This window comes from Cydia pomonella, chromosome 16 (assembly GCF_033807575.1).
Source record: "Cydia pomonella isolate Wapato2018A chromosome 16, ilCydPomo1, whole genome shotgun sequence".
Classification (NCBI taxonomy): Eukaryota; Metazoa; Arthropoda; class Insecta; order Lepidoptera; family Tortricidae; genus Cydia; species Cydia pomonella.
Window position 1 is genome coordinate 18,048,935 of NC_084718.1, and position 24,404 is coordinate 18,073,338.

General features: G+C 36.8%; 1 protein-coding gene and 1 long non-coding RNA gene across 4 annotated transcripts in view; one reads left to right on the plus strand and one right to left on the minus strand.

Annotated features, from left to right (window-relative positions):
• Positions 1-24,404, plus strand: part of LOC133526385 (Ig-like and fibronectin type-III domain-containing protein 1) — a 330,345-nt gene that overhangs the window by 110,852 nt on the left and 195,089 nt on the right. For 2 of the 3 annotated variants that reach the window (XM_061862991.1, XM_061862993.1), the window contains exon 2: positions 18,284-18,308. The gene's annotated coding sequence lies outside the window, so the exon portion shown is untranslated. Of the gene's footprint in view, positions 1-18,283; positions 18,338-24,404 lie in introns of all 3 variants that reach the window. The other variant, XM_061862992.1, reaches the window with a different exon arrangement.
• Positions 15,512-18,273, minus strand: LOC133526432 (uncharacterized). Its single transcript, XR_009800723.1, has 2 exons — positions 16,558-18,273; positions 15,512-16,022 (listed from the first exon to the last, which is right to left on the minus strand). It is a non-coding gene; the product is annotated as an uncharacterized LOC133526432 (long non-coding RNA).

Genomic DNA, 24,404 nt, shown 5'->3' on the forward strand with positions numbered 1-24,404 from the left:
GACAGATGCGATATCTACTACACCCGTTCATATTAGGTATATACCTAATGTAGATGCATCGAACACGGTTCGGCACGGCTGGTATGCCAGCAGCTAATGCTCAATGCTAAAGCTATATATTAGACACCCACTCCGCACTGAAATACAGATAATAATTATTGTAGATGCGTCACCCAATGTACGAAAACACACACTGTGTGGCTTGTAGATCAGATCATAGATTTTAATCATTTCATGAAATGCCATTTTACAATTGATCACTTCATGATATGGTTAGGATAGGTTTTACTTTTTCATCATGTAGCCAACCGACCATTTCATCAAATGATTGCCATTATGAAATGATCAATTCTAAGATCTAGCCACGACATAGACACATAAATTCAAGGAATTTCGATAGATAATGTAGATGCAATGAAGACGGTTCGCCACGGTCGGTATGCCCGGAGCTAATGCTGCTCAATGCCAAAGTCATAACTTAGACGTTCAGTCGGCTTAGCACGAACTGAGATTCAAATAATTGTAGATGCGGTACCCAGTGTTCGAAAACAATCGCTCGCAAGCGATAGGGGCTTATAGACACAAATTCAGGGATTTTTTCAACCCTATATAACCCTAAATAATATCAGAGTCGGAGCAAGTCAAAGGACCTTGAGCAAAAACCAACAAAATTGAGAATTAGATCATTAGACAGGTATTTCTATGTATTTCATTTCGTTCTATAGGAACCAAGCGGAATTCCATTGCAGAACTATTTTTTCTTTCTTCTTATTTTACTTGACGACTGGACATATCATATTGAAAGCGTGTGTCAAAATCTAACTAGTCTTACGGGCATCCTCCTTCTTACTGAGGTTTGAGGTTTCCTCATCACTGAGGGCCGTGCCCACTTCTAGGGAATAGCTTCTCTTTGACTATTTGCCGCCACCTCTTTCTGTCTGTGGCCGAATTTACGGGCATAGGTAACGATTGACGAACATCACAAGCCAAAAACAGCCACCCAAGCGTATCATGGTTACGTGGCATCTAGTCTGCGATATGGTATAACTGTATGGGGTAACGGTTAGAAAGCAATTTTTACTATGAGATTCTGATATTGATATATAATGTAGGTGCATCGAAAACGGTTCGGTATGGTCTGTATGCTAGCAGCTAATGCTGCTCAATGCCCAAACCATAACTTAGACGTTCAGTCCGCTCGGCACGATTTGAGATGCAAATAATTATAGATGCGGTATCTAATAATATGTCGATTTTGTACTCTCCGATTGAAATTGTTTGAGTCGTATGATTCCCGAATAAACCTATACCGGTGGCGTGAAAATGATATTTATTGATTCTTACCGATCGAATCAAGCATCACTTCTCGCTAATAGTCGGCGATGGATAGCGACGTAGAGTGCCTACGTGATGTTAAGAGGTACGGGATGCTAAAAAGTTCAGATTATTTCCCAAACCAAACCTGCCAAAAGTGTTAGCGGCATTTGCAAGTTTAAATCTACTCTTTATTCGTTTATACTACAAGTGTACTTACTTTTACGACCATGCAAATTCATAAATAAATACCTTAGAATAAGGTATAAGTGCTTAGCACAATCAATAAGCACTTCCTACGCTGCAGCGTTCAGCGATTTTCAACGGGCTTACCACTTCTCGTTTTGGCATCCGATAGATTTATGTTCAGCGGGTTTGAATATGTAAAAACTGGTATAGTGCCAAAAAATTTGACACAATGACATTGCATGAAATATTGAAAGAAAGCTTTGAGAATTTTCTTTCTGAGCTTTTATGTAAGTACATTCTCACATTTCCGAGAATCATATGTCGATATATTTCAAAAAAACTGCTGATTTTCTCCTCACTGGTTTGGAATTTGCGTTATGGATAAAGCTTCTAACATTTTTTTTATTATTATATCGACAAATCCCAAACGAGAAGAAAAATGACAGATTCTACGAAATGTCACGTGACTATTTCCATACAAAATTTCCGTGAGGCACAGATGCTCCTCAAAATAGAGTGAGACATGTCAAGCGATTTTCGGTTTAAGGGTTCCCAGCAAGCTTGGTTCACCATACAAACGTTTTGCCTAATTTTTTGGGCCTACTTTACATATTGCCTTATTTTTTGGGCCTACGAGTAGATATACCTAATGTCATTTTATCTGCAAAGTTTCATTATAATCCAACACGTAGTTTTTAAATGAGAACGAAACTCCATTTGTATGGGGAACTGAAATTCGACCGATCTTGCCAGGAAGCCGCACTCTTAAAATACGTGAGTGCCCCTTTTTATTTATTAAATATTCCATACATTGTTAAATTGTGACTGGCTTTTTCTATCAACGGTTGTCATCTTGGATATAGGTCGCCTGATCTATCTAAATTGTTGCTTACCTAATCTATTTAAGCACGCGTGCTTAAAGTCCTTACTGCCTGCTTGTACACGGCGCCCAGCTGAGGTTTGCTCTGACGTGGGTTAATATATACTGAGGATATTGTTTCAGAATCATACATAATTTTACTCACTTAAGTAAATACAGATAACTGGAATCGGATAAACAACGCATCAAAAGTTATAGTTTTAGAAATATATATATATATATATATTTAATACTGGCTGACTATGCTAGGAGACAGTTGTGCTCAGATAACTTGACGCGCCACACATGATAGGCGTGGCATTTAAAGGGTTAAGTTATGACTCGAATAGAATAGTACAGATTACAAGCATAGATGGAATGGAACATATAGGTATACATGTGATACCCGGAAGGGCACAGCAATATAAGAGGACTACAAGACAAGTAGGTGATTACAATTATTTTGCACATTTTATTAAATTAATATTACACATACTCGTACATTCACACATGATCATTTGATTGTATTTTTAGATTATTTCCTTACATAAACAAAACAAGGTAATATTTTAATTCACTGACTTCATCAAAATATTTATTAAGATTTAAAAAAAACAACATTAATTAAAAATCGCTTCAGGTTTATTTTTTTAGATTTTTATAGTCATATAATATGGGCTACTTGTAACAAGTTTTAATTTCGAAAAAGGCATTTTGTTTCAATTACTTTACGGTTATTTCGTTTAATTTAATTAGGTAGCTATCTAATTTAACCAAATGACTGCGACATATGCAAGTAAAATAGGTACTTATACCTTGATCACACCATCGTACGTACCGAGCAGAGTGGCGAGACAGCAAATTGGTACTCGAGTCAGTTCATGATGTTCATACCTGTCGAGTGGCGAGCGAGTCATCGCGAGGTATGCCGAGAGGATTGCGGGGTTGGGCATTCGGCCTAGTAAACAAAATAAGGTCCGAGTGACTCGCTCGTCAGCTTCCTGGGCCGAGTACCTAGTACTCGGCAGACACACACGAACCGAGCACTTGGCCGAGGACGCTCTCTCGCCACTGTATTCAGTACGTATGAGCTGGGCATAAATATGCTATTGATGTTTCCTTTACCGTATCTAAACACATATTTGCATATAGATCGTCAATTAACCGTAAGAGATTTAAATATTTACGATCTAAATAAGTAACGATTATATTCTAATTATATGGGTTAGATATATTCTGATTAGGAATTAGAATGCTATCTGGAAAAGGTTTCTTTGTCAATTTGCATAGCTCTTTGACAGATGTTAAATAAATACCACAGATAGTGTACTGTAGTTAGTTTTTTTAGCATTAGAAAAAAGGTAAAAAATATTGACGTATCTTTTTATTGAAAATGATTGAAAAAAGCCCCTTTAAATTACTTATGAAATCAAAAGAATGTAAATAATCGTATATGATGTATAATTGTTACATGTTTGCTGTGACTTATTTTTCAAAAGAGTTTTTTGTCCAAAAAGGTACAAAAGGAACCATTGTGGTGCGACTCTGTTTCCGCCCGTCTGTCTGGCTGTCTATCGATTTGAAATAGTTATGAACAACGCTGTCCCAGACACGTTTAATAATATATATATATATTATATTATTACCTATGGAAAATGCAATATGTATACGGGGCAAAATTTCAAAGTCTAGTTACTAGGTCAAGTCGGGTATCATTTGAAAGAGCTCAAATTATGAATTCCAAAACTTTTTTTTTCTGTTTTTATATAGTGAATAAAAATTGATTTATGAAGTAAAAAGCGAAACAAATACTGATTTTAGATAGTCGATTTACAAAAGTAAATGGCACAGTTATACCTAAATTTATTCAGTTTAATGTAATTTAATAAGTTTCATGTAATTTCAGCATGTTATTTTAAAATGAGAACGTACCTCCAATTGTATGACAGCACCTTTTTAACAGCACGTTTGTGTCTTCAAAATAAAGTTGTCGTTGTGTTCAAGGAATTTAGAAAGCCTCACCCACTTTTGCTGACACGTGTAATATTCGTCCCTCAACAAAGTATGAGGCATGGGAATTTGAAGGTAACGTATTGTATTACCGTTTTATGATCACTGGAACTTCGTTTTATGTCTTTGTGAACTCTGTTTATTCACATCATACAATCGTCATTTTTGTTAAGTGAATTTGTAAACCTTACAAAGATGTGTCTGGCGATGGCGGAGACATCTGACAATTGGGGCCAAATTATTTTCATTGTCAAGAAAACAAGTTTTTTGTCGCCAAATGGAACGGACGGGATTGACGGAAAAAGCTTTACTTTTTGTATGGGGTGACATTTAGTTTAAATTTTTCTCAAAGTAATTATAATTTACAGCTAGAAACACATCGAAATAGCATTCAACTTTTTTTTTCTGATAAAGGACGAAAATAGTGAGTGGAATTTAGGGACTGATACAGATATAAAAGATACGGATATCTTGTTGAATTTCAAAATGGCGATGTCGTCTCTAGATTTTTTTTTGCTTATATGAATGTTGTTGTATGTGTAATACTAATACGGATACCTTACAATGTAGTCAACTAATGTGGAATTGTGCAACTAATGAAGAATTCTGGAGAAAAAGAAATGTTTGGAGTTAAGACGACGCATTGAGAATTTTAGCGTTGGTATCTTGATTTATCTCAGCAATTACAAAGCTCATGAAAGTATTGTTTGGTGAACTTATTCATGGCATCGAATTCATTTCTGTAGTTGCCGTTAAACGATTGGCTATCTTGTATAGCAGAGAAAATCGTATCAAAGATGCCTCTTTTTAAGCAAACATTTTCATTGGACAGGCAAATGGGACCGATTCAAGCCTCTAAATTATCCATGTAGTCTAAAGACACACTTCAATTCTATAGTTGTCCGAATCGCTAGCGCCCAAAAGCAAATAGGGTTGTTTCCATCTACAAATCTTAGGGCAGAATTGTATCCCAATAAATTCTTTTGGATTATAAGAACACGTTAAACTACTTTTAGGGGACCTGTAAAGACCATATTTTTGTAAATATTGAATTTAAAATATCTTTTGGCACACGTCACGTGACCAAACTCGAAACGTCATTGAAGATTCTGATGACGTCATAACTCTCCGATTGACACTGTTGACAGTTAGGCGATAAACAACAAATGACAAATGTCAGTTGACAGTTCGTATCTTCTACGTGTGTATGTAGTTATGTGTCAATACGTAAACTGTGACGTCACACAAATTTCAAAGAGCGTTTTGGGCGCGAAAGCATCTGTCAAAATATATTTTGTTAATTTAACATATTTAAAGCCGTTTTTAGTATAAAAGTTGCATTTTAGGGCAGCTTTTAGTTAATATAGAACGTAATACAAGCGTTTCAAAAAATTGGAAACAACCCTATTCACTACGCGCGAAGTATCGGAATCAGCGCGGATTTCGGGAAACAAGCAAGCACCACATTTTTAGATTTGTTTAACGATGCATCACCTTAACCTTTCTTTCCATATCTTGGCCATTTTTAAAGACCAGTACCCATACTGATAGTGTCAAAACTGACATATACGCTATCGAGAACGTAATTTACGAGTAGTAAAATAATTTACGTTCTCGAAAGCGTTTATGTCAGTGCCGAACGAGGTAGCCACAAAGCGATCACTTTACTAAAAAAAAGTGGCTAAGTGCGAGTCGGACTCGCCCATGAAGAGTTCCGTACCATTTATGACGTATTAAAAAAAACTACTTACTATATCTCGTTCAAACCAATTTTCGGTGGAAGTTTGCATGGTAATGTATATCATATATTTTTTTTAGATTTTTCATTCTGTTATTTTAGAAGTTACAGGGGGGGGGACACATTTTTTCACTTTGGAAGTGTCTCTCGCGCAAACTATTCACTTTAGAAAAAAATGATATTATAAACCTAAATATCATTTTTGAAGACCTATCCCTAGATACCCCACACGTATGGGTTTGATGAAAAAAGATTTTTTGAGTTTCAGTTCTATTGAGAACCCCCAAAATTTATTGTTTTTTTTTTCTATTTTTGTGTAAAAATCTTAATGCGGTTCATAGAATACATCTACTTACTAAGTTTGAACAGTATAGCTCTTATAGGTTCCGTGTTTTGCCATTTGGCTACGGAACCCTAACAACTACTGAACAACGTCATGCTCATGCACTACGAGCACACTTTTGTTATTGGCGAAATTATCATAAATTTAATGGAAGCCACTAAAAAAAGAAAACGATATCAGATACAAATTTCCTATATTGCTAACTGGGGGTACAATTATAATGTATTCTCGGGCATTCGCCACACCCAACAATCTCGGTTGTAGGGTTGCCAGTTGCCAGTCTTGCCACCCATACTATAATACAGTGGTGGGCAAACTTTCTTCAAGGGGGCCAGAAAATTTAAAAAAATCTGAGGAGGGCCACAACTGCAGAATAAATGCATTTTGTTTTATTACATCGCGAGCCATATACTAAATATTTCGAAGGACCGGAGGCGGGCCGGATGAAACCCTTGCGCGGGTCAGAACTGGCCCGCGGGCCGTAGTTTACCCACCACTGCTATAATATATAGTAGCGACTAAATATTTGAGTCAATTATACTATATTTTATACAAAAACAATATTGTACGAAAGACTATATTTTCATCACTAAAGAAAGGCGTAAGTATACAAATGTCACCGATATCGCATCGTAGAGTCAGACCAAGATAAGTTGGCAGGGATTGTGCCCAGACAGCGCAAGTGTTATTTTAAACGTCAAACATCTATGCATTTCTGACATTTACTTAACACTTGCACGAGCTGTGCTTTCAAAATCGCTGCCAACTTAGCTTGACCTCTATGCGACTTAGATTTTTAAACGCCGCAATTCGCCTCAAATCGGTGTCCTATTATTTTTCCAGAAAATACTTTTTTTTTATATAATACTAAAAAGGTGGAAACTCTTTTCGGTTGCCCTGCCAACCTCGTATGAACTTAGTTCGGCGGCTGCCTTAGGTGAACGACCCAATACAACGTCGTCTCCAATAATTCCACCTTTAAGGATTATACATTCATAACAAACCAACTTACTTATCTATTCAAATGACTAGGAAACGCGTTCACAAGAAATACGACGCCGCGGGCAAAAGCTAGTTAGTAAAATAAATCCTTTAAACATTGAAAGGGAACAGTCACAAACAGCTATATCCTTAGGTATATCTGCACATCCGTAAGAAAATATGCTCAAATACGATGTCGGCTGCCCCACAATTATATATTATAATTTTATAATCAAAGGTAGAGAGGCTTGGTTGAGAGGTGTTTGTTGCAGCAAAACAGATTGGGATTCTGGCTCAGTATACCCTCAACACTTTCGGGGGAAGCATTGATAATTCTGCTAGAATGCTTTAACAAATTATCGACGAACAAAAAAATATAATAATAATGAATAACTTGCCTCGAGAGACTCTCGGTAGGGTCAGACTATGCAGAAGGCGGTAATCTTGGACGCGGCGCGTAGAGTACGTCGTCGGTTCCTTCTCTCTGCGGCCCTGACCACCGACAGTTGTTTTGTTTATGTCTCAAAAAATTGTGATGGAGAGGACTTTTTGTATGAGATGTTTAGTTTTTTTTTAGCTTGTAAAATATAATCTACAGCTATAAATACATGCAATATCACTTAACGTTTTTTATTTATTTGAATGACGAAACAAATGAGAATGAGAGACAAACGAATGAGAAACAAGACAATGAAATAATTTTGACCCACCAGCTTAGTTTATCCATGAATATTGTACGAAGGTTAATTAGTCCCTAGACAATATGATCTTAAAGTAATTTAACTAAATTATATATGTTTAATTGATTATTTGAAGTTGTCAATTGTCATTCCCCGCCTTCAAATATTTTATCTGTTTGATATGCGTACGTATGCATGAGTGCATAATTCTAATAAATTCAATATTTTCCTCTTTTTCTTAGTGTTTAAAATATTCTTATAAAAGTCAAATACTATTATAAATCCAGTATGATTTATTATGAACATTGTTCTCAAATTCTTCTTCGTCCCTTACGTCAGTAAATTTGTGTGAGCCAGCAGTTTTGACGCGATATTATATTTGTATCTGTAAGTCATAGAGAATCCAGTTCTAACTTGTACTTTATTACGTGACAATACGGTGCACAGTTGTATGTATTTTCTAATGTAACATAGGTTATGCATGATGGAGCAGACATGATTTCCTTTTGAGCGTTTTGACTCGTAATAAGCGTTTGATATTTCTACATTATATGGGATGGATCGCCGGGATTGAATTCTGTACATATTGTTGTTTTTAGGGTTCAAAGTGAGAAAAAGTTTATTTCTAATAATACAACACAAATAACAATATAAATAATACAGCTCCTTAAGAAGAGGTAAACAACAGGCGGTCTTCAAAACAAAAAGCGATCTCTTCCAGACAACCTTTAGGTAGCGGAATTAAATAATTATTAGTTTATATTTATATTCCGATCCAAAATTAAGTTTTAAAATAGTTCACAATCTTAAATTTAACGTTGCATATTTACTAGTCTCATTAACTTAGTCACATTAAGAAAAATACTAGTACCTGTGAGTAAATAGTTATTATTCATTCAAATCTGTATTATACCACTTTTACTTAAACAACGTAACATAATTTAATTTACGTTAATATGCCCAGTGGTTCCATTCCCAGGGCAAAGGAAAAGTTCCACGGTAACTAAAAAGTTGATTTTCTTTGTAAATAGCAGCTAGCCGAGCAACCAGCCGTCATTGCGGCTTGTTAGCCAGTTTCCGAGTTGTTTATTCAACTTTGCATGGATATGCTAGGGTGATTGATTTACAGTTTGAATGTATATAAATCTAGAATAATTATTTGAATTATTGGGTTTAAATGGAAATAACGGAACCCTTATTGTCCTTCCGTCCGTCCGTCCGTCTGTCAAAACCCTTTATCTCGAAAACGCGTGGAGGTATCGAGTAGAAATTAAAATCATATACTCAGGGCAACCGCAACAATCAAGATTCGCAAATTGCGGGCATCTTAAAAGATTTGCAGAAAATTCTTTGTCACTCTAATTACGCGCGAATTTTGGTTTTCGGGGTAGTTCCTCATGTTTACAACCCCTTGAAGCTGTATATTTTAACACTCCAAAATTCATATGGTACGTCCCGTTGAACTATGAAATTCGGCAAGTAGATACCTAATATCTTCTTAAGTACACACATACTGGGAAAAATCTCAAGACTATAAATAAAATAAAAAAGTGAATTTTGTACGGAACCCTCGGCGGGCGAGTCCGACTCGCACGTGTTCGGTTTTTTCTAGTTTGTGGTTAAACAAATTTCTTGAGTTTAGCTAACTAGAAAAGGTATTCTTTTTTCAGTTATAGGTATGTAAAATAACTCGTTTTATGCATTTTTAGTCAAGATGGAAACTCTTAAAATTACACAAGATAGATGTTCGAGTGCTTAATTTTTTTTAAACTGATTTAATTAACAAATAATTTTACTGTCCAAAAATTTAATTTTCGATACCTTTTTTTTTATCGTGTACTTTTCTTTCATCTGGTAACTTATCGAGAAAACTCTAACAAACTTCAATACAATTTCTTAATTTTATCACAGAGTTCCTATGATCATCTCATGTGTCCATCATGAGACCAGCCTGATGATATCGATGACATGATGATATTGCATTGTCATCCAACTTACATACGTAATGTGAACTCCTAGCTCAATTGAGTACCTAATGGGAAGAGGGTTCAATTTAGCTTGCAAGATTTTACCTAAATAAACTGACGGCCCGATTCGAAGAATTAGATACGATAACGATAAGTTCTGGTTTAGATAAGTTCTCATTTAGATATCGTTTGTATCTCGTATAAATTGACAGAAGCAGCTCGATTCGGGCAACCAATGTCACTTAGATTTCAGAAATATCGTAGATAGATCTTATTCGGATCACAGTAGAATCGAAATAAATGTCAATTTTGAGATATCGATTAGTTATCGATCTTTTAAAGATCTTTCCAAGATCTTAAATGTGTCTTAATCATTCTTCAAATCGGGCCGTATGTTAGCAAAATACAAGCTTCTAATATAAGTTTTTGTCAAAGATTTAATTTTTGGTACAAGCTTTTATACTATACTTTTTTTCTATAGGCAACTAAAACACATCAAGAAAATTCTAATAACCAAACACAATTAATTTTCATTGTTTTATCACAGAGTTAAAATTCCAGACTCCATTAAGCAAGAACCTCAAAATGCGATCTACAAATCTGAATTAGAAAAATTATTACTAGATAATGACTCAATTCATGACTTTTTTTCATAATAATGTATAATTGTTGTTTATTTTTAATTATTACTGTAATGACTATTTATTTATTAAATGTGTAATATTTATAATTTAAGTCACATGAAATTTAAGTTACATATTTAAATGTATTATAGGTAAAAAACTTAAGTAAGTCACCTGTTGTATGTAGTCGTGACGTGTTCGAATATACAATACATGTTAAAAAGACATACACAAACAAAACAAATGTCTATTCGAACACGTCACAACTACATACAACAGGTGACTTAAGTTTTTTACCTTTAATAATTTTATTTTTTTGCGGTTTTGTACATTCTCAAGATATGTAGTGATATAGTGATGATTAATTTTATTTAATAATGATTAGCTGAGATTTGTAAGGTTTTAGTTTTTTTTTGTATGTTCTCACAGGGCGTCATGGCCTGACTTACTGAATTGAATATGTACATGAATATACAATTAATAAATGAAATGAGTCACCTCCCCACCTGTCTCCATCATCAGATCAACTCCATGCCATGCTTAAAGTGCTTTTTGCAAAGATGTAGAAATATTTCGTATAAAAAAAACACAAAAACACACGCTTTATTTGTTCTTCGTTATCAAAAAGATGTTCACATTTCACACATTTTTCGTAAAATAACTACAGTTTTTCAATAACGTCTGTATTTCATTGAAAACTAATAAAATCCGCATATTTTTAACAATCAGTGCTGACAGACATTTTATTTCGGCTGTATATTTAATTAAAAACGAATGTTTATTTGGTAACTGCGCATTGATTGCGTAGACTCGACAATGATCGATGAAGCTGTTTGAAAATTCCAGTTTCATTTTATAGAATAAAATTTTTGTTTGCAAATATACACCGTGGGCCAATCAAACCCGAAAGATTTTAACCACGCATTCCTGAGGTCATAAAGAACAAAAAATGTTATATGCGTGTTTGTTTTTAGAAAATAAAGTTTTTTTTGCGTTTTATGGACACGACACGGTGAAGCCTTACACGGATGTAAAGTTTATTTATTTATTTATAGATAAAAATTGCAAGTTTACTTTTAAAAAAATATGTATGTCAGTAGATATGTCTAAACCAAGTCACACAATGGCGGCGTCACAGCTAAAGTTATATAAGAAACATTTTTTCTCAAAAATTGTGATTATCTCTAAAACAAGATCGATTTCAGGAGACTTTGTATGCCATTTTAATCTCTAAATGCGGTCAAGAATACACCTTTAAAATCTGTCGGGCTTAATTGGCCCACGGTGTATAATTTAAAATGTTTTGTGTTGCAGTAGCACTCCGCTTGGGCTTCGATATTTTGTGTAAAGGTTTGCCACGTTTACAACCCTCATCGACGTTGGGCAGTGACTGGTTCTAAGTTAGGAGATAGATCAAATTCGAATTTGGAACTGGCGGTCGCTGTCAGACGGAAAAATATCTGTAGCAGTCCAGAAGAGGCAGCCATCAAGGCTAGCCGAATATTGTATAGGTAAAAAACTTAAGTAAGTCACCTGTTGTATTTGTATGTACTACATACAACAGGTACCTTACTTAAGTCTTTTACCTATATCGTAGCTAATATATGAGAAAAAATATGCCTACTTTTAAACTACATTTATGTCAGTGTGTTTAAACTACAACGAATGCTTGTCATCATCTGCATAAATGCATCTGCGACGTTGTTCGGGGAGGTTTTCTCGACACCATGCTCTCAACGACATAGCTCCATCTTCACCACTTCGCGACAACATTTCCATCTTCACCACTTAGATGATTGGCAGATCTCAACCGTGCGTCTCATCAGAAACTTCCATCTCGCACAGCTAAACTGTGGAATCAACTACCCGCGGTATGCCCCAACCGATACGACCTGCAAACCTTCAAAGGCGTACTCTTTAAGGCAACAACGGACCTACAACCCCTCTTGTGTCTGGAGGCGACGGTAATTGGTTTCCTTCAGCCGATTCATCTGATTTGCCCTATATCATAAAAAAAATTTAGAAAAGGTAATAGCTGCCAACTCCCGAGTATGCTGGAACCATTAGGTCTCTGTTGAGTCTGTCGCACCAACAGATACTCCGGACGGACCGACTTTGGTCCCTTGGCAGAAGTCGAAGTGCATGCTGGACGCCACGTGTATTAGCACTTTTGCTGCCTCGCACCTCAGACACATAATTAAAGCGTTTGTTAAACTAATCTAGATAGAAATTTTAGAGGCTTGAATTGGTCCCATTTGCCTGTACAATGAAAACGTTTATTTAAAAAAAGGATCTTCGATACAGTTTCCTCTGCTATTAAAGGTTAAAAAAGTTAACCAATTGTGTAACATAAATAACCAGTTCACCAAACAATACTTTCATGAGTTTTGTAATTGCTGAGATAAATCAGGATACCTGAACCTGACGCCAAAATTTACAATGTGTCTTAATCAAAAGAGCGTATGTATTAGCAACTCAATACTAACTACTTGATACCAATGAAATAACATAATATGTTTATATACCTATGTAAAATAATTACAAACTTTGAACATGACCCTTTAAGCAGATACTTGGCGCGTTGTTCTATTCGCTAATATCGATACCGACTATAACATAGGAAGACAACAATCATTTAAATCATACAACAAAAATGTAAGGTTCTACCTGTATGTCACATCATTCATAACTATGGTAAATATTTCCGTCAAACCCTTTGTTTGCTGATGAAATGTAATTACTTGAAAATGTCGTCTTTAAAACACGTGCCAAGTATTTTTTGTCGACGTATTTGTCTAAAGATGTATTAACAGCAACTTTTAACTTTCTGTGGACCTTATTTCCTGGTATTAAGGCTTATGTATTGTACGTTAAGGGCCACGCTACACTAGCGTCTCACGAGCGTCGGCGACTAGTCAACTCTATGGCTGCTGCTCGACGCAACGTTGACGCAATTGCGCAGCGACGCTGACTAGACGCCGACGCTCAAAAGACGGTAGTGTGGGGTGGCCTTAATTGTGAGCGACAGTACTGGAGATATGTGACTTGCAGCCTTTTTCATTAAGGTGACAGTCCATTTCTGACCGCAGCTGCACTACTGCTCCGACATTACTGCAGCGGCCTCATCGTGTCGGTGTTATTGTCAATTTCCATAGTAAAATCAATGACGGTACCGACTGCACGTAATATGGTAATTTTAACGTATTTCCGACCGCAGCTGCACTACTGCTCCGACATTACTGCAGCGGCCTGAATACGTCAGTGTTATTGTCAAATTCCATAGTAAAATGATGACAAGACCGACTGCACGTAGCATGGTGATTTTTAGTGTTTCGTGTACATACGACCGCAACTGCAAACCGCACGTCAAATCTTTACAGAAATGTCTTTGGTCACAGATATTAGTAGCTCTAAGCAAAGAGGATATAACCACTACAATATAAGGAGTTTATTACACCCGTGGATAAACAACCCCGATAGTTTCTGTGTTTCGCGGTAGTTCCTCTGTATCTTGGCGTTGCTCTTATTGTTTTTGTTTAATGTTTCCTGATAAATTCATTTTGCCTACCTTGAAAATCTTAATTTGAAAATCGTATATTTGGCTCTCTATCGTTCTTGCCCTTTCGAGCTTATAGCTGTTCTCGGAAAACTACGAAAAAAGGAAAGAACTGTTTATTTAATGAATTTATCAGGTAACTAATAATAGTGAAAAAACTGGAAAACTAGTTCGCCTTTGTATTAATGATGAGTGTTTTTTTCCTGTTTTGTGTTCATTTTTGTACAATAAAAAGTTTTACTACTACTACTACTAAATTACAGGACGCACTTATGTGTTAGAATAAGATCGATGTAGGTATGCTAACCATTATCGTACAATCATGTACACATAGCATAAAAATGTGACAACATAATATTTCTATGATGATTCTAATACTGAACGGAGTGGTCGTATGCAATTTCCTCTCTCTTTCCTCTTTCTCTCTTTTTCCAAATTTTGACTGAGAAAATGTTTTGAATGTAATAGCTTACTCTGTATCCTCTATATTTGTGTTAGGATACTACGAAACCACAGTAGATTACATTTTTTAGTGGCAACAATGGTCGCGCACTGTGCGGCTTAAGAGGAATTTCCTCCCGCGGGCGCTCCGGCTTTAGTATGAGCTCCCTGCCGAGGTTTTTCTGAAGGTCTACAGTAGGGGTTCTTGAAAAAAGAAGTGTACAGGTTTTTAAAGGGTCGGCAACGCGCATGTATCACTTCTGGAGTTAAAGGCGTGCTTAGGAGTTTCAGTGACGCTTATATTTAACAGGATTAATTACTGAATTCTCGCTGACAGTACCGTGGCACAGTGAATTTGGCGTGATAAAATGTGAAAGTGTCGTAATATCATATTATATACACCGTGGGTAGGTAAAATCCGACAGATCTTAACCACGCATTCCTGAGGATCAAAAAATGTTTAGTAAAATTCGAAAAAAAAATGTTCTGTTTTTTTAGCCGATTTAAAAGCCATTTTCTGCACACAGCACGTTATTTCTTTCTACATCTTGGCGAAAAAAAAAAAAACATTACAACGAAGAAGTAAAGTTTTCTTTTAATTCATCTATAGATCAAAATTGCGAGTGTTCTTTTTAGTTGAGTAATGTTTGTCAGAAGGTATGACTAAACCAAGTCACATAGAGGCAGCGCCGCAGCGAAAAAGGCGTTTTTCACAAAGTTATAGCAGAAACAAATTTTCGCAAGAATTGCCATTATCTCTGAAAGAAGACCGATTACAGAAAATTTGTATGATATTTTAGCCTCTAAATGCGATTAAGAATACAACTTTAAAACTATCAGGTTTTACCAGCCCACGGTGTATAATATCGTGACACTTTCTCACTTTGTCATTTCAAAGCCATTTTTGAGATAAAAGAAGCAATAATTCAGTTGTATTACCTAGAAATACAAAAGGCAAAGTTGTTGTTTAACACCTCATGGTAGCATATGGATACTCAAACGTAAGAAAAATTACAAAATTGTACCACAAGAGAAGCGACAGCGGTTTTAAAATAAAATTGTATTGACAGTTGCGGGGACTTCAAGGCATGACGGTTAAACAAACTTTGCTACAGAGCGCAACACGAATTTATTTTATCACACCATCACGAGGAAAATATTTATTATTCCAATTAATTTATTAAATATTCTTTCTATCAGCCCCTTGGCTAACGTAAATAGCTTTCTTCATAAAGGATTTCTTGTCTCGCCCATCAAGTTTTATATGGTCTAGTCATACACTGTATCTGCCACGACCACGAGTGCCGTCGCCCATGGACACCTGCAACACAAGAGCGATTATAAGATTTAAATTTGTGCTTTAGTTTGAAATAGGAAACTGGACAATATTAAGTGTAAATTGCGTAATTATAGCTCTTACAAATCAATTTATTCGTTTATTCTTTACTTTTAGGTAACTAATGAAAGATTGGTTTAATATGAAAACTCAGAAAGATAAATCTGTAATATTTTGCTAACACTGAACGACTGCATTGGAGAATTTATTTTGTCGCATCGCCATCTCCGAAACCCACGAATCCCTTTGCAAAAATAAAGTAAACCCGGGATAAAAGAGCCTACCTAGCTTTTTGAGGGGACGTTTATCGCAGACTTCTACATCCAGGCGGTACTAGGCCACCAAAAACGTGCAGACACCACCGGCTGGATTTGGCTGCATCACGTGATGCAAGTGGATCAAGTGCGCATACCGTATCCATCACGAGCAACATGAGTCCCGCTCTCGTCGGGTTGCTGTGTGCGGTGGTCACGCATTTAGTCAAGAGGATGGGGAAGATAATTTCAAAATGTTAACTTACCTTAAGTGAAGAAATATTTCTCCTCTGCATTCATTTAATTCGAGTAATTTGGTTGTAGTTCTTCAATTTGAAGTTAAATTGTTATTCATTTAATCGGCAAACAAACGATCACCAACAATATCTGGTTTTTTAATAATATTGCGTAGCTGCCTTCGACTGAATGTGACTTTTGTAGAAAGGCAAACTGTTTTTCGTTTTCGTGTACCATGTAGCATTATCGTCACTTACTTCTTCTCGTAAAAAATACAAATAAGTAAATTAGTAATTTTATTTATACGTCTGACAGTGACATTATTCATTGACTTTGGCAATCAACTGACGAACGCTGCCGCGACTGCACGCCGCAAACAGCAGCAGTCGGCCGCTGCAGTAATGTCGCACCAGTAATGTCGCAACGGTAGTGCAGCTGCAGTTGGAAATGGACTGTCACCTTTAAGCGAGCAAGTCGCAAGTCGTCGCCATATTGCAGTGCAAATTAGGTTCATACTGATTTAATTAGAGGCATCTTACTTAGTTATGCTGTTTGTGTAAGGAATGGGATATTATATTTTTATTGTTCGCGTAGAATTCTTAGAACCATGTAGAACTATTACTCTTTTCTTAATACCTTATTTTACTAACCCCCGACGCAAAAAGCGGATGTTATAAGTTTGACCGCTATGTGTGTCTATCTGTGGCACCATTACCATGTCGGCCATTTAACTGTAGGTTTTTAAGCAATTTTTCTAACTCTGGTTCTTAGACATTTTTTATCAAAATCGGTCCATCCGTTTCATTGCGCTACACTACTACCATAATACAAAAGGAAAAAATATCAAGCCCTAGCTTATATTGACTTACAGGCCAATTTCAACAATATAATGTCATACTGATCTAACACGGAACTGACATCATTCCAATATGAGATAGTTCCAATCTCCTTTAGAGGACCTGGGGCCCGTTTCTCGAACGATATTTGACTAATATAAGTCAACAAACTGTCAAATCATATGGGTTACCATGGCAACACGCTAATAATAATAGACTAATACCGTTCGAGAAATGGGCCCCTGCTGAATTCTGCTAATGCACAATGTCAACCATCAACGAAAAACGTTACTTTTGACACGTTTGGTACCAACTTTAAAACGACGTAAGTTAAATTAAGATCAGTAGACAGATCAGTATTAGATCAGTATCATATTGGAATGAGATTTAATAACTAAAGCTGGCCATACACACTAGGGTATGCCTGCGCAGTGTTGCCTGTTCCAGTGGAGCGACGACACTCCTCCTTTCGGCTTTTCTCGGCTCCTTTTGGCTCAGCATTGCTCCGAGCAATAATTAGGGTCGGCACAACTTGACGTTCCTGTACGTGCACGACCACAGATAAGATAATGACTTGAATTTTCACAACCCTAAATGGCCGAAATTGATAGTGCCATACATTAGAAAGGGACAGCATTCGGCCCTGAATTGCTGTCAAACTTCGGTTTTGTTGAAAGTGTCAATTAGTATTCTATGCCTGTACATCTCAACTGCACAGGCAAAACTGAATAGGAAACTGCACAGTCAAATGTCACACACCCTCCGTTTTACCTGTGCAGTTGATAAAACTGTACAGGCATACCCTACGGTGTGTGGCCAGCTTTAAACTCGCGTTGGCCTGTATATTACATATAATAAATATTAGGTCTATGAAAATTAACGTGTCAAAATAAATATTAACAAGTTCTCTTCCTTCCAGATCCTCATCCGGTGCGGTGATCCCTGTAAGTACCCGCACATTAAACTTAACGAGGTACTCAACGGACGCCATTTTGAATGGTCTTCATGAGCTCCTTATTTGTTATAGTATTTCGAGCGTCACATTTAAGAGGGAAATGGACGGCTTCTCCATACAAACATAGTCCCCCTTTTCCTCACAGGATAGAATTAGACTAAGTTAAGTTGGCAGACGAATATGGCGGACGAATGTTTGATATGTCACCGTATTTAAGAATTATTGCAGGCGACTGTACAACTGAAAATAAATGAAAAAATAAGCCATAGCTCCTCTCCACGATCCTCGATGCACGCAGCGCTGGACCAGCGAAATGGCCATGCGATGGTGATGACTCCTTTACACGATGGCCTAGCGCTGGACCAACGAGATGGCCATGCGATGGTTGATGGTTGAGGGCACGTACTATGGAATGGGCCACATGTAGATGCGTACGCACTATCGCTGGCCCACTACCTTTGATGTGCGGACGAAAAACCGACACCGTGGCCATCCCATCGCCATCCCGCCACGCCATAAGTCCATAACCCATCCGACACCTCCCTCTCTACACGCTGGCCCATCTTAGTGGGCCAGTATGATAGCCAATTGTGTAGAGGAGCCATTAAAAATATACAAAAGCCGTACAACACTTCAAAATTACCTCTTTCACATTGATTGGCCTATTCAAAGTTAAACACCGAAATAAAATCAACCAAATACCCCAATTGAATATCGTTACCGTGTAATATGTGCAAATTTATCGCCGACAATATGACACGTGACAATATGTCTCGCGTGACAAATGGTGACAATTTGCGTGCCAATGTGTCGAGGTCGGTCGTAATTGCCTGGAAGCCTATTCGCAATTTTAAATCTTATCCGTTTTCGATCTTCACTATCACTACATATTATTAAATAAACGGCCCGATTCGAAGAATGATTAAGACACGTTTAAGATCTTGGAAAGATCTTTAAAAGATCGATAACTAAACGACATGTCCAAATTGACGTTTATTTCGATTCCGCTGCGATTCCAATAAGATCTTTCTAACGTCAAAGTGACATTGGTTGCCCTCTCTCAATTATACGACATATAAACGATATCTAAATGAGAACTTATCTAAACCAGAACTTATCGTTACGTCGTCGAACTTTAAGACGACCGGTTTGGCCTAGTGGGTAGTGACCCTGCCTACGAAGCTGATGGTCCCGGGTTCAAATCCTGGTAAGGGCATTTATTCGTGTGATGAGCATGGATATTTGTTCCTGAGTCATGGGTGTTTTCTATGTATTTTAGTATTTATAAATATTTATATATTATATATATCGTTGTCTAAGTACCCTCAACACAAGCCTTATTGAGCTTACTGTGGGACTTAGTCAATTTGTGTAATAATGTCCTATAATATTTATTATTTTATTAATATTATTATCGTTACCGTATTTCATTCTTCGAATCGGGCCGAAAGTCGCTTTCCGCTTTCTGTCTGTCCCTATGTATACTTAGATCTTTAAAACTACGCAACCCATTTTGATGCGTTTTTTAATAGATAAAACAATTGAAGAGAAAGGTTTATATGTATAATACATACCCGTATGAAGCGGGGAGCAGGGAGTAGAAATTGTGAATACTTAATTAATTATCTGCAATATGTACATATGTACTTAAGTATAAAATGTATTGTGACATGTAATATGATATTACCAATAAATAGTTTATATTAGTTAGTTTAAATTCCTGACTAGTCGTATAGTCAGCGTCAAATACTTCGAAGCAGTCAAAGTAGCCAAATAGTTCGGTACACCATATATTTAGTATGGTGTACCGAACTATTTGGCCACTTTGACTGCTACGAATTATTTGACGCTGACTGTACTAGTTTTTATTATTTAGTATGTATTTTTTATTTCTTATGCGCTGAAAGTGAGTCATTGCTTATCTATGAAGTCAGCAGAAAATTACACTTTTCTGGTCTATGGCATTTTACTCTCCAATATACGGACGGCGTTACGTTTTTTTTTTATTTTATAATAAACGATTAAATTTGGTTTTGAAATGGATTTGTAGTACAATTTCTATTCTGCTATTTAACTCTCTATTCCATAAATAACGATACTTTTACCTAAATTGTTAATTGAAACTAACCTACCAGAAATACTATAAAAGTTTATACTTAGTCATGTTTTTTAAAATTTATATATTTTACTTTCCTCGTATTCGAAATGAAAACATGTCAATAACAGATTAAGGAACACATCCAAAGTTCGAATATGCCTCTTTGGACGTATTCATAATTATTTTAAGTATAAAACGTATTTGTTTATGATTTTTGGATCGCGAAGGTGACTTCTTATACTTTCAAGAGCATTTAAAATGTAGTAGACTAGTGTACAAAATTACTGCATAATGCAATGTATTGTTTTTTGAGCAATGTTAGCCTTGCTTGGATTCAAATCTTCTCGGGCAGAGATGTAGGGTTAGAGGCGGCAGGCAACTATGGCCCATATTTACATACCTTACAGACTAACATACATACAATAATAAAAATCTTAAAATATAAATATCATTTTGACGACGCAGTTTTCGGTTGCGCCACCTGTTCTGGTGCGGGATTCGGCAGATTTCCACGAAACCGCCGAAATATCACACCTTTCGGCCAGAAGTCCGCGCTCGCGATGGTTTCCAGCAGCGGCCGCGGGACGCGCACCACAAACGAGCTGAAGTGCACGTAATGCCGCGATCGCAACGGGAATACTTTCAGCTCGTGACAGATCTTCTTGCGGACATATTCCACACATCTTCTGCCTCGGCGGAAACATGCAGGCTTATTATTTGACGTTCATAAGCACATTGTAATATGCCTACTTAAAAAATAAATTATCTTCATCATCATATTACCTTTAATCGCCCACTGCTGAGCACAGACACAAAATAAAATATAAACAGAAGGTTCCCGCCGTTCTTGAAATACATACCGAAACTTGCCCGACTCACTAGGGTTGCTTCTGTATTCATTTCTAATTTCAAAAAGAGTAGGTAATATAACTATACAGACATACATACATCGATTCGTTTATACATGCATCTTATCATGTTTACATTCCTTAGAGACTGCATTGACGTACATGACAGTAGTTACCTACGTAGCGGCGGGGACGTCAAGTGAGCAACGCGCGCACAGCCCGACTAAGCTCTGCCCGAGAGTGCCCGAGAACGCCTGTAAATGTAACGTCTGTGTGCGTAAATGTCACGTCTGTGTGCGTGCGGCGAAAATGGCACTTTGTACTGAGCGGACTCTCTGCTCCGGCGCGCGCCGCCGCTATTTACTTTGTGGCACAGACCTCTCTTCTAGTACGCCACTTATCCCGGTCCTGAGCCAATCTCGTCCAGAAGTGACCCGTAATCTTCTGAATGTTGTTCATCGTTGACGGGTTGTCGAATGTGATCTTTATCTTATTATGCGTTAAGGCATAAGGTTTCTAACCGTTCGGTCGAAGGTTCAAATCCCGGATAGTTAACACTGTTTGTACCTAGACGGTATAAATAAGTAAGTTGTAGTACCTATAGCTGTTATTTTCTGTAGACATGGTATACTTAGGTCAAACACATTTCAGAAAAATGACACTTCTGTGGATAATTCAAAAGTTACAGGATACACATGATTTTCAACTGCTGAAAAAATATATCCCGTCAAAACATTTTCATGTAAAATGTTGCCAAGACGAAACCATAAGGCTCACACTGTCAAAAAGTTATCAGATTTAGAACCAAGCTTCTAACTCTACAATTCCTAACTTCACAAACTCTACACCTATAGTCAAAATATATGGCTTGACCGGGTGAGCCCTCCCCCCTTATGGCAATCCTATATTAGACTTAGTGATGGTAGTAAATAAACCTATACCGTTATTTGTCTCTACTAGGTATGTATACCCATTACCCATTGAGGGCTAACCACTACACGTTATCGTTTTACCTCTACAGAGCATGTTCACTACATATCGGGAAACCCATATTAACGTAGTGCTACGACCGTGGTGGATGTGTTAATTTTCTTAGATGCATTCATATATTAAAATCCTTGTACGTGTTATTTTTATTCTTTGAAAAGTTAAAAAGCAGCTGGTAGAAAGAGCAAAATTTCATTACTAATTCAAATTTCATGAAATAATCAAGAATAATGTAAAATTATGCACAGTTGCTGGCATCGCAGAATTCTGGAAGAATACCAAAGTTTGCTTAGCGCTGAAATAAGTAAAATCTTGTTTGGTACTCCAATGGGAATTTCAAAAATTATATTCTTGAGCTTTTCGTTAGAGTATGAGACCTTTAAAATAATCTGCCATCGGTGGCAAACAAGCATACGGCCTACGTGTTGATAAGCGGTTACCGTAGCCTATGGACGCCTGCAACTCCAGAGATGTTACAAGACCCGACCCTAACACTCCGCACCCTCCTAGTTGAGCTCTGGCAACCTTACTCACCGGCAGGAACACAACACTATGCGTAGGGTCTAGTGTTATTTTGCTGCTGTTTTCTGTAAGGTGGAGGTACTTCCCCAGTTGGGCTCTGCTCTAGATCTGGAATGACATCCGCTGTGCTGTGCCCTACAACAGAAAGCACCGCGCAAATTTGATTGCACGTTTCTTTTATTCATGATGAAAATTTAGGTCTTAATGTATGACCCTTATTTTATAATTAGGTATTTTATTAAAGTATGTATAATAATAATAATGAGTTACATTGTCCTCCTAAACTTCAATCCATAGACCGTTATACTGTTCACTTTACTACAATAGTCCCAATGCCTGTTGCGACCGGTTCATGGGTGTCTATGTTGCGCCCGTGAACGGGTTCCAGCAGGCGTTCTACATGACATTAAAGCTCTCCAAGAGGCCTCTACGTGTTGGATCTATATCCCCACGCAAGCCTATCAAAAGACCGGGATTTATAGGCCCGTGAAATCCAAGGAGATACAATAATGAGTTATAATAGCATTTTACACGTTACGTTTGAATTATTTGATTAAGTATCTGTTTAAAAAAAACTGTGGATTTTCATTGAAAAAATGATGCAATAATTCCTGGTGGTGCTGGAAGGGGTGATTTTTACCATTTTTCGTTTAATATAAAATTAGTAATCCGATAACTGCTGCATACAAATTATATTGTGGTTTTTTTTCGGAGCTTTCCGTCTAATTTCATGTCACTTTTGACTACAAATGTCTAAACACAATAAGCCTACTAATTCATATTCAACTCAAAATAACCGCGAAGCCTCAAATTACCCAAATAAAGGCAATTTGTACTTCAAATTTTAATGACCTACCTTGCCAAAGCTGCACTTAAAACTCATTCTTAAGCTCCAAGAAATACGATTAAAAATAGTTAGAATATAGAATTTGTCTTTATATTGTGACCGGGCTGAGTGAACTTGACATTGTTGAAGATAGACTATGCACAGATCACTGGCATACTAGATGAAGTATGTAACCTTATAATTCTTTATAAACACCTGTATATATAAAAAAAAGCGACAACGCCGTCCTCGAAACGTCAGAAGTTTTTTTTTAAATATACGCGATTTAGTCCACGTTGTTTCGTCTGTTATGCGAAGACGAGCATGGGCAGCACGGTCATGAATCTTCGTCAATGCTTCAAAAAGTGTGGTGTAGTGTACACGAAATAGTCTATATGTTTCAGAGAAATTATGATATAATGAAAATATGATCACATCGCGAAGATGTTAATATAGCGAATCCATTTTATCATTTGCCTGGATAAATTCAGTCATTTGATCAAATGACTAAATGTTTCCACGTAACTTCATTTGTAAACCATATTCTAACCATACTCAATCCTACTCTAATCGGAGTCTAAAAATAAATGCTTCATATGATAGTCTATATACGAATTAGTCTGTGTATCAACGTCGACATATGTGACTTTCCACGGCTAAAGGTACCTGTAGGTTATTGGCGCTTACTCCCTTATAAATGACGTTCCAATACTGATGCGGTACTGCGCCACGTAAGCGCCGATCACCTTACCCGAGGAACCTACATATAAGGCATGTTGTGAAGTTGTGACAGCGTTGCTAATA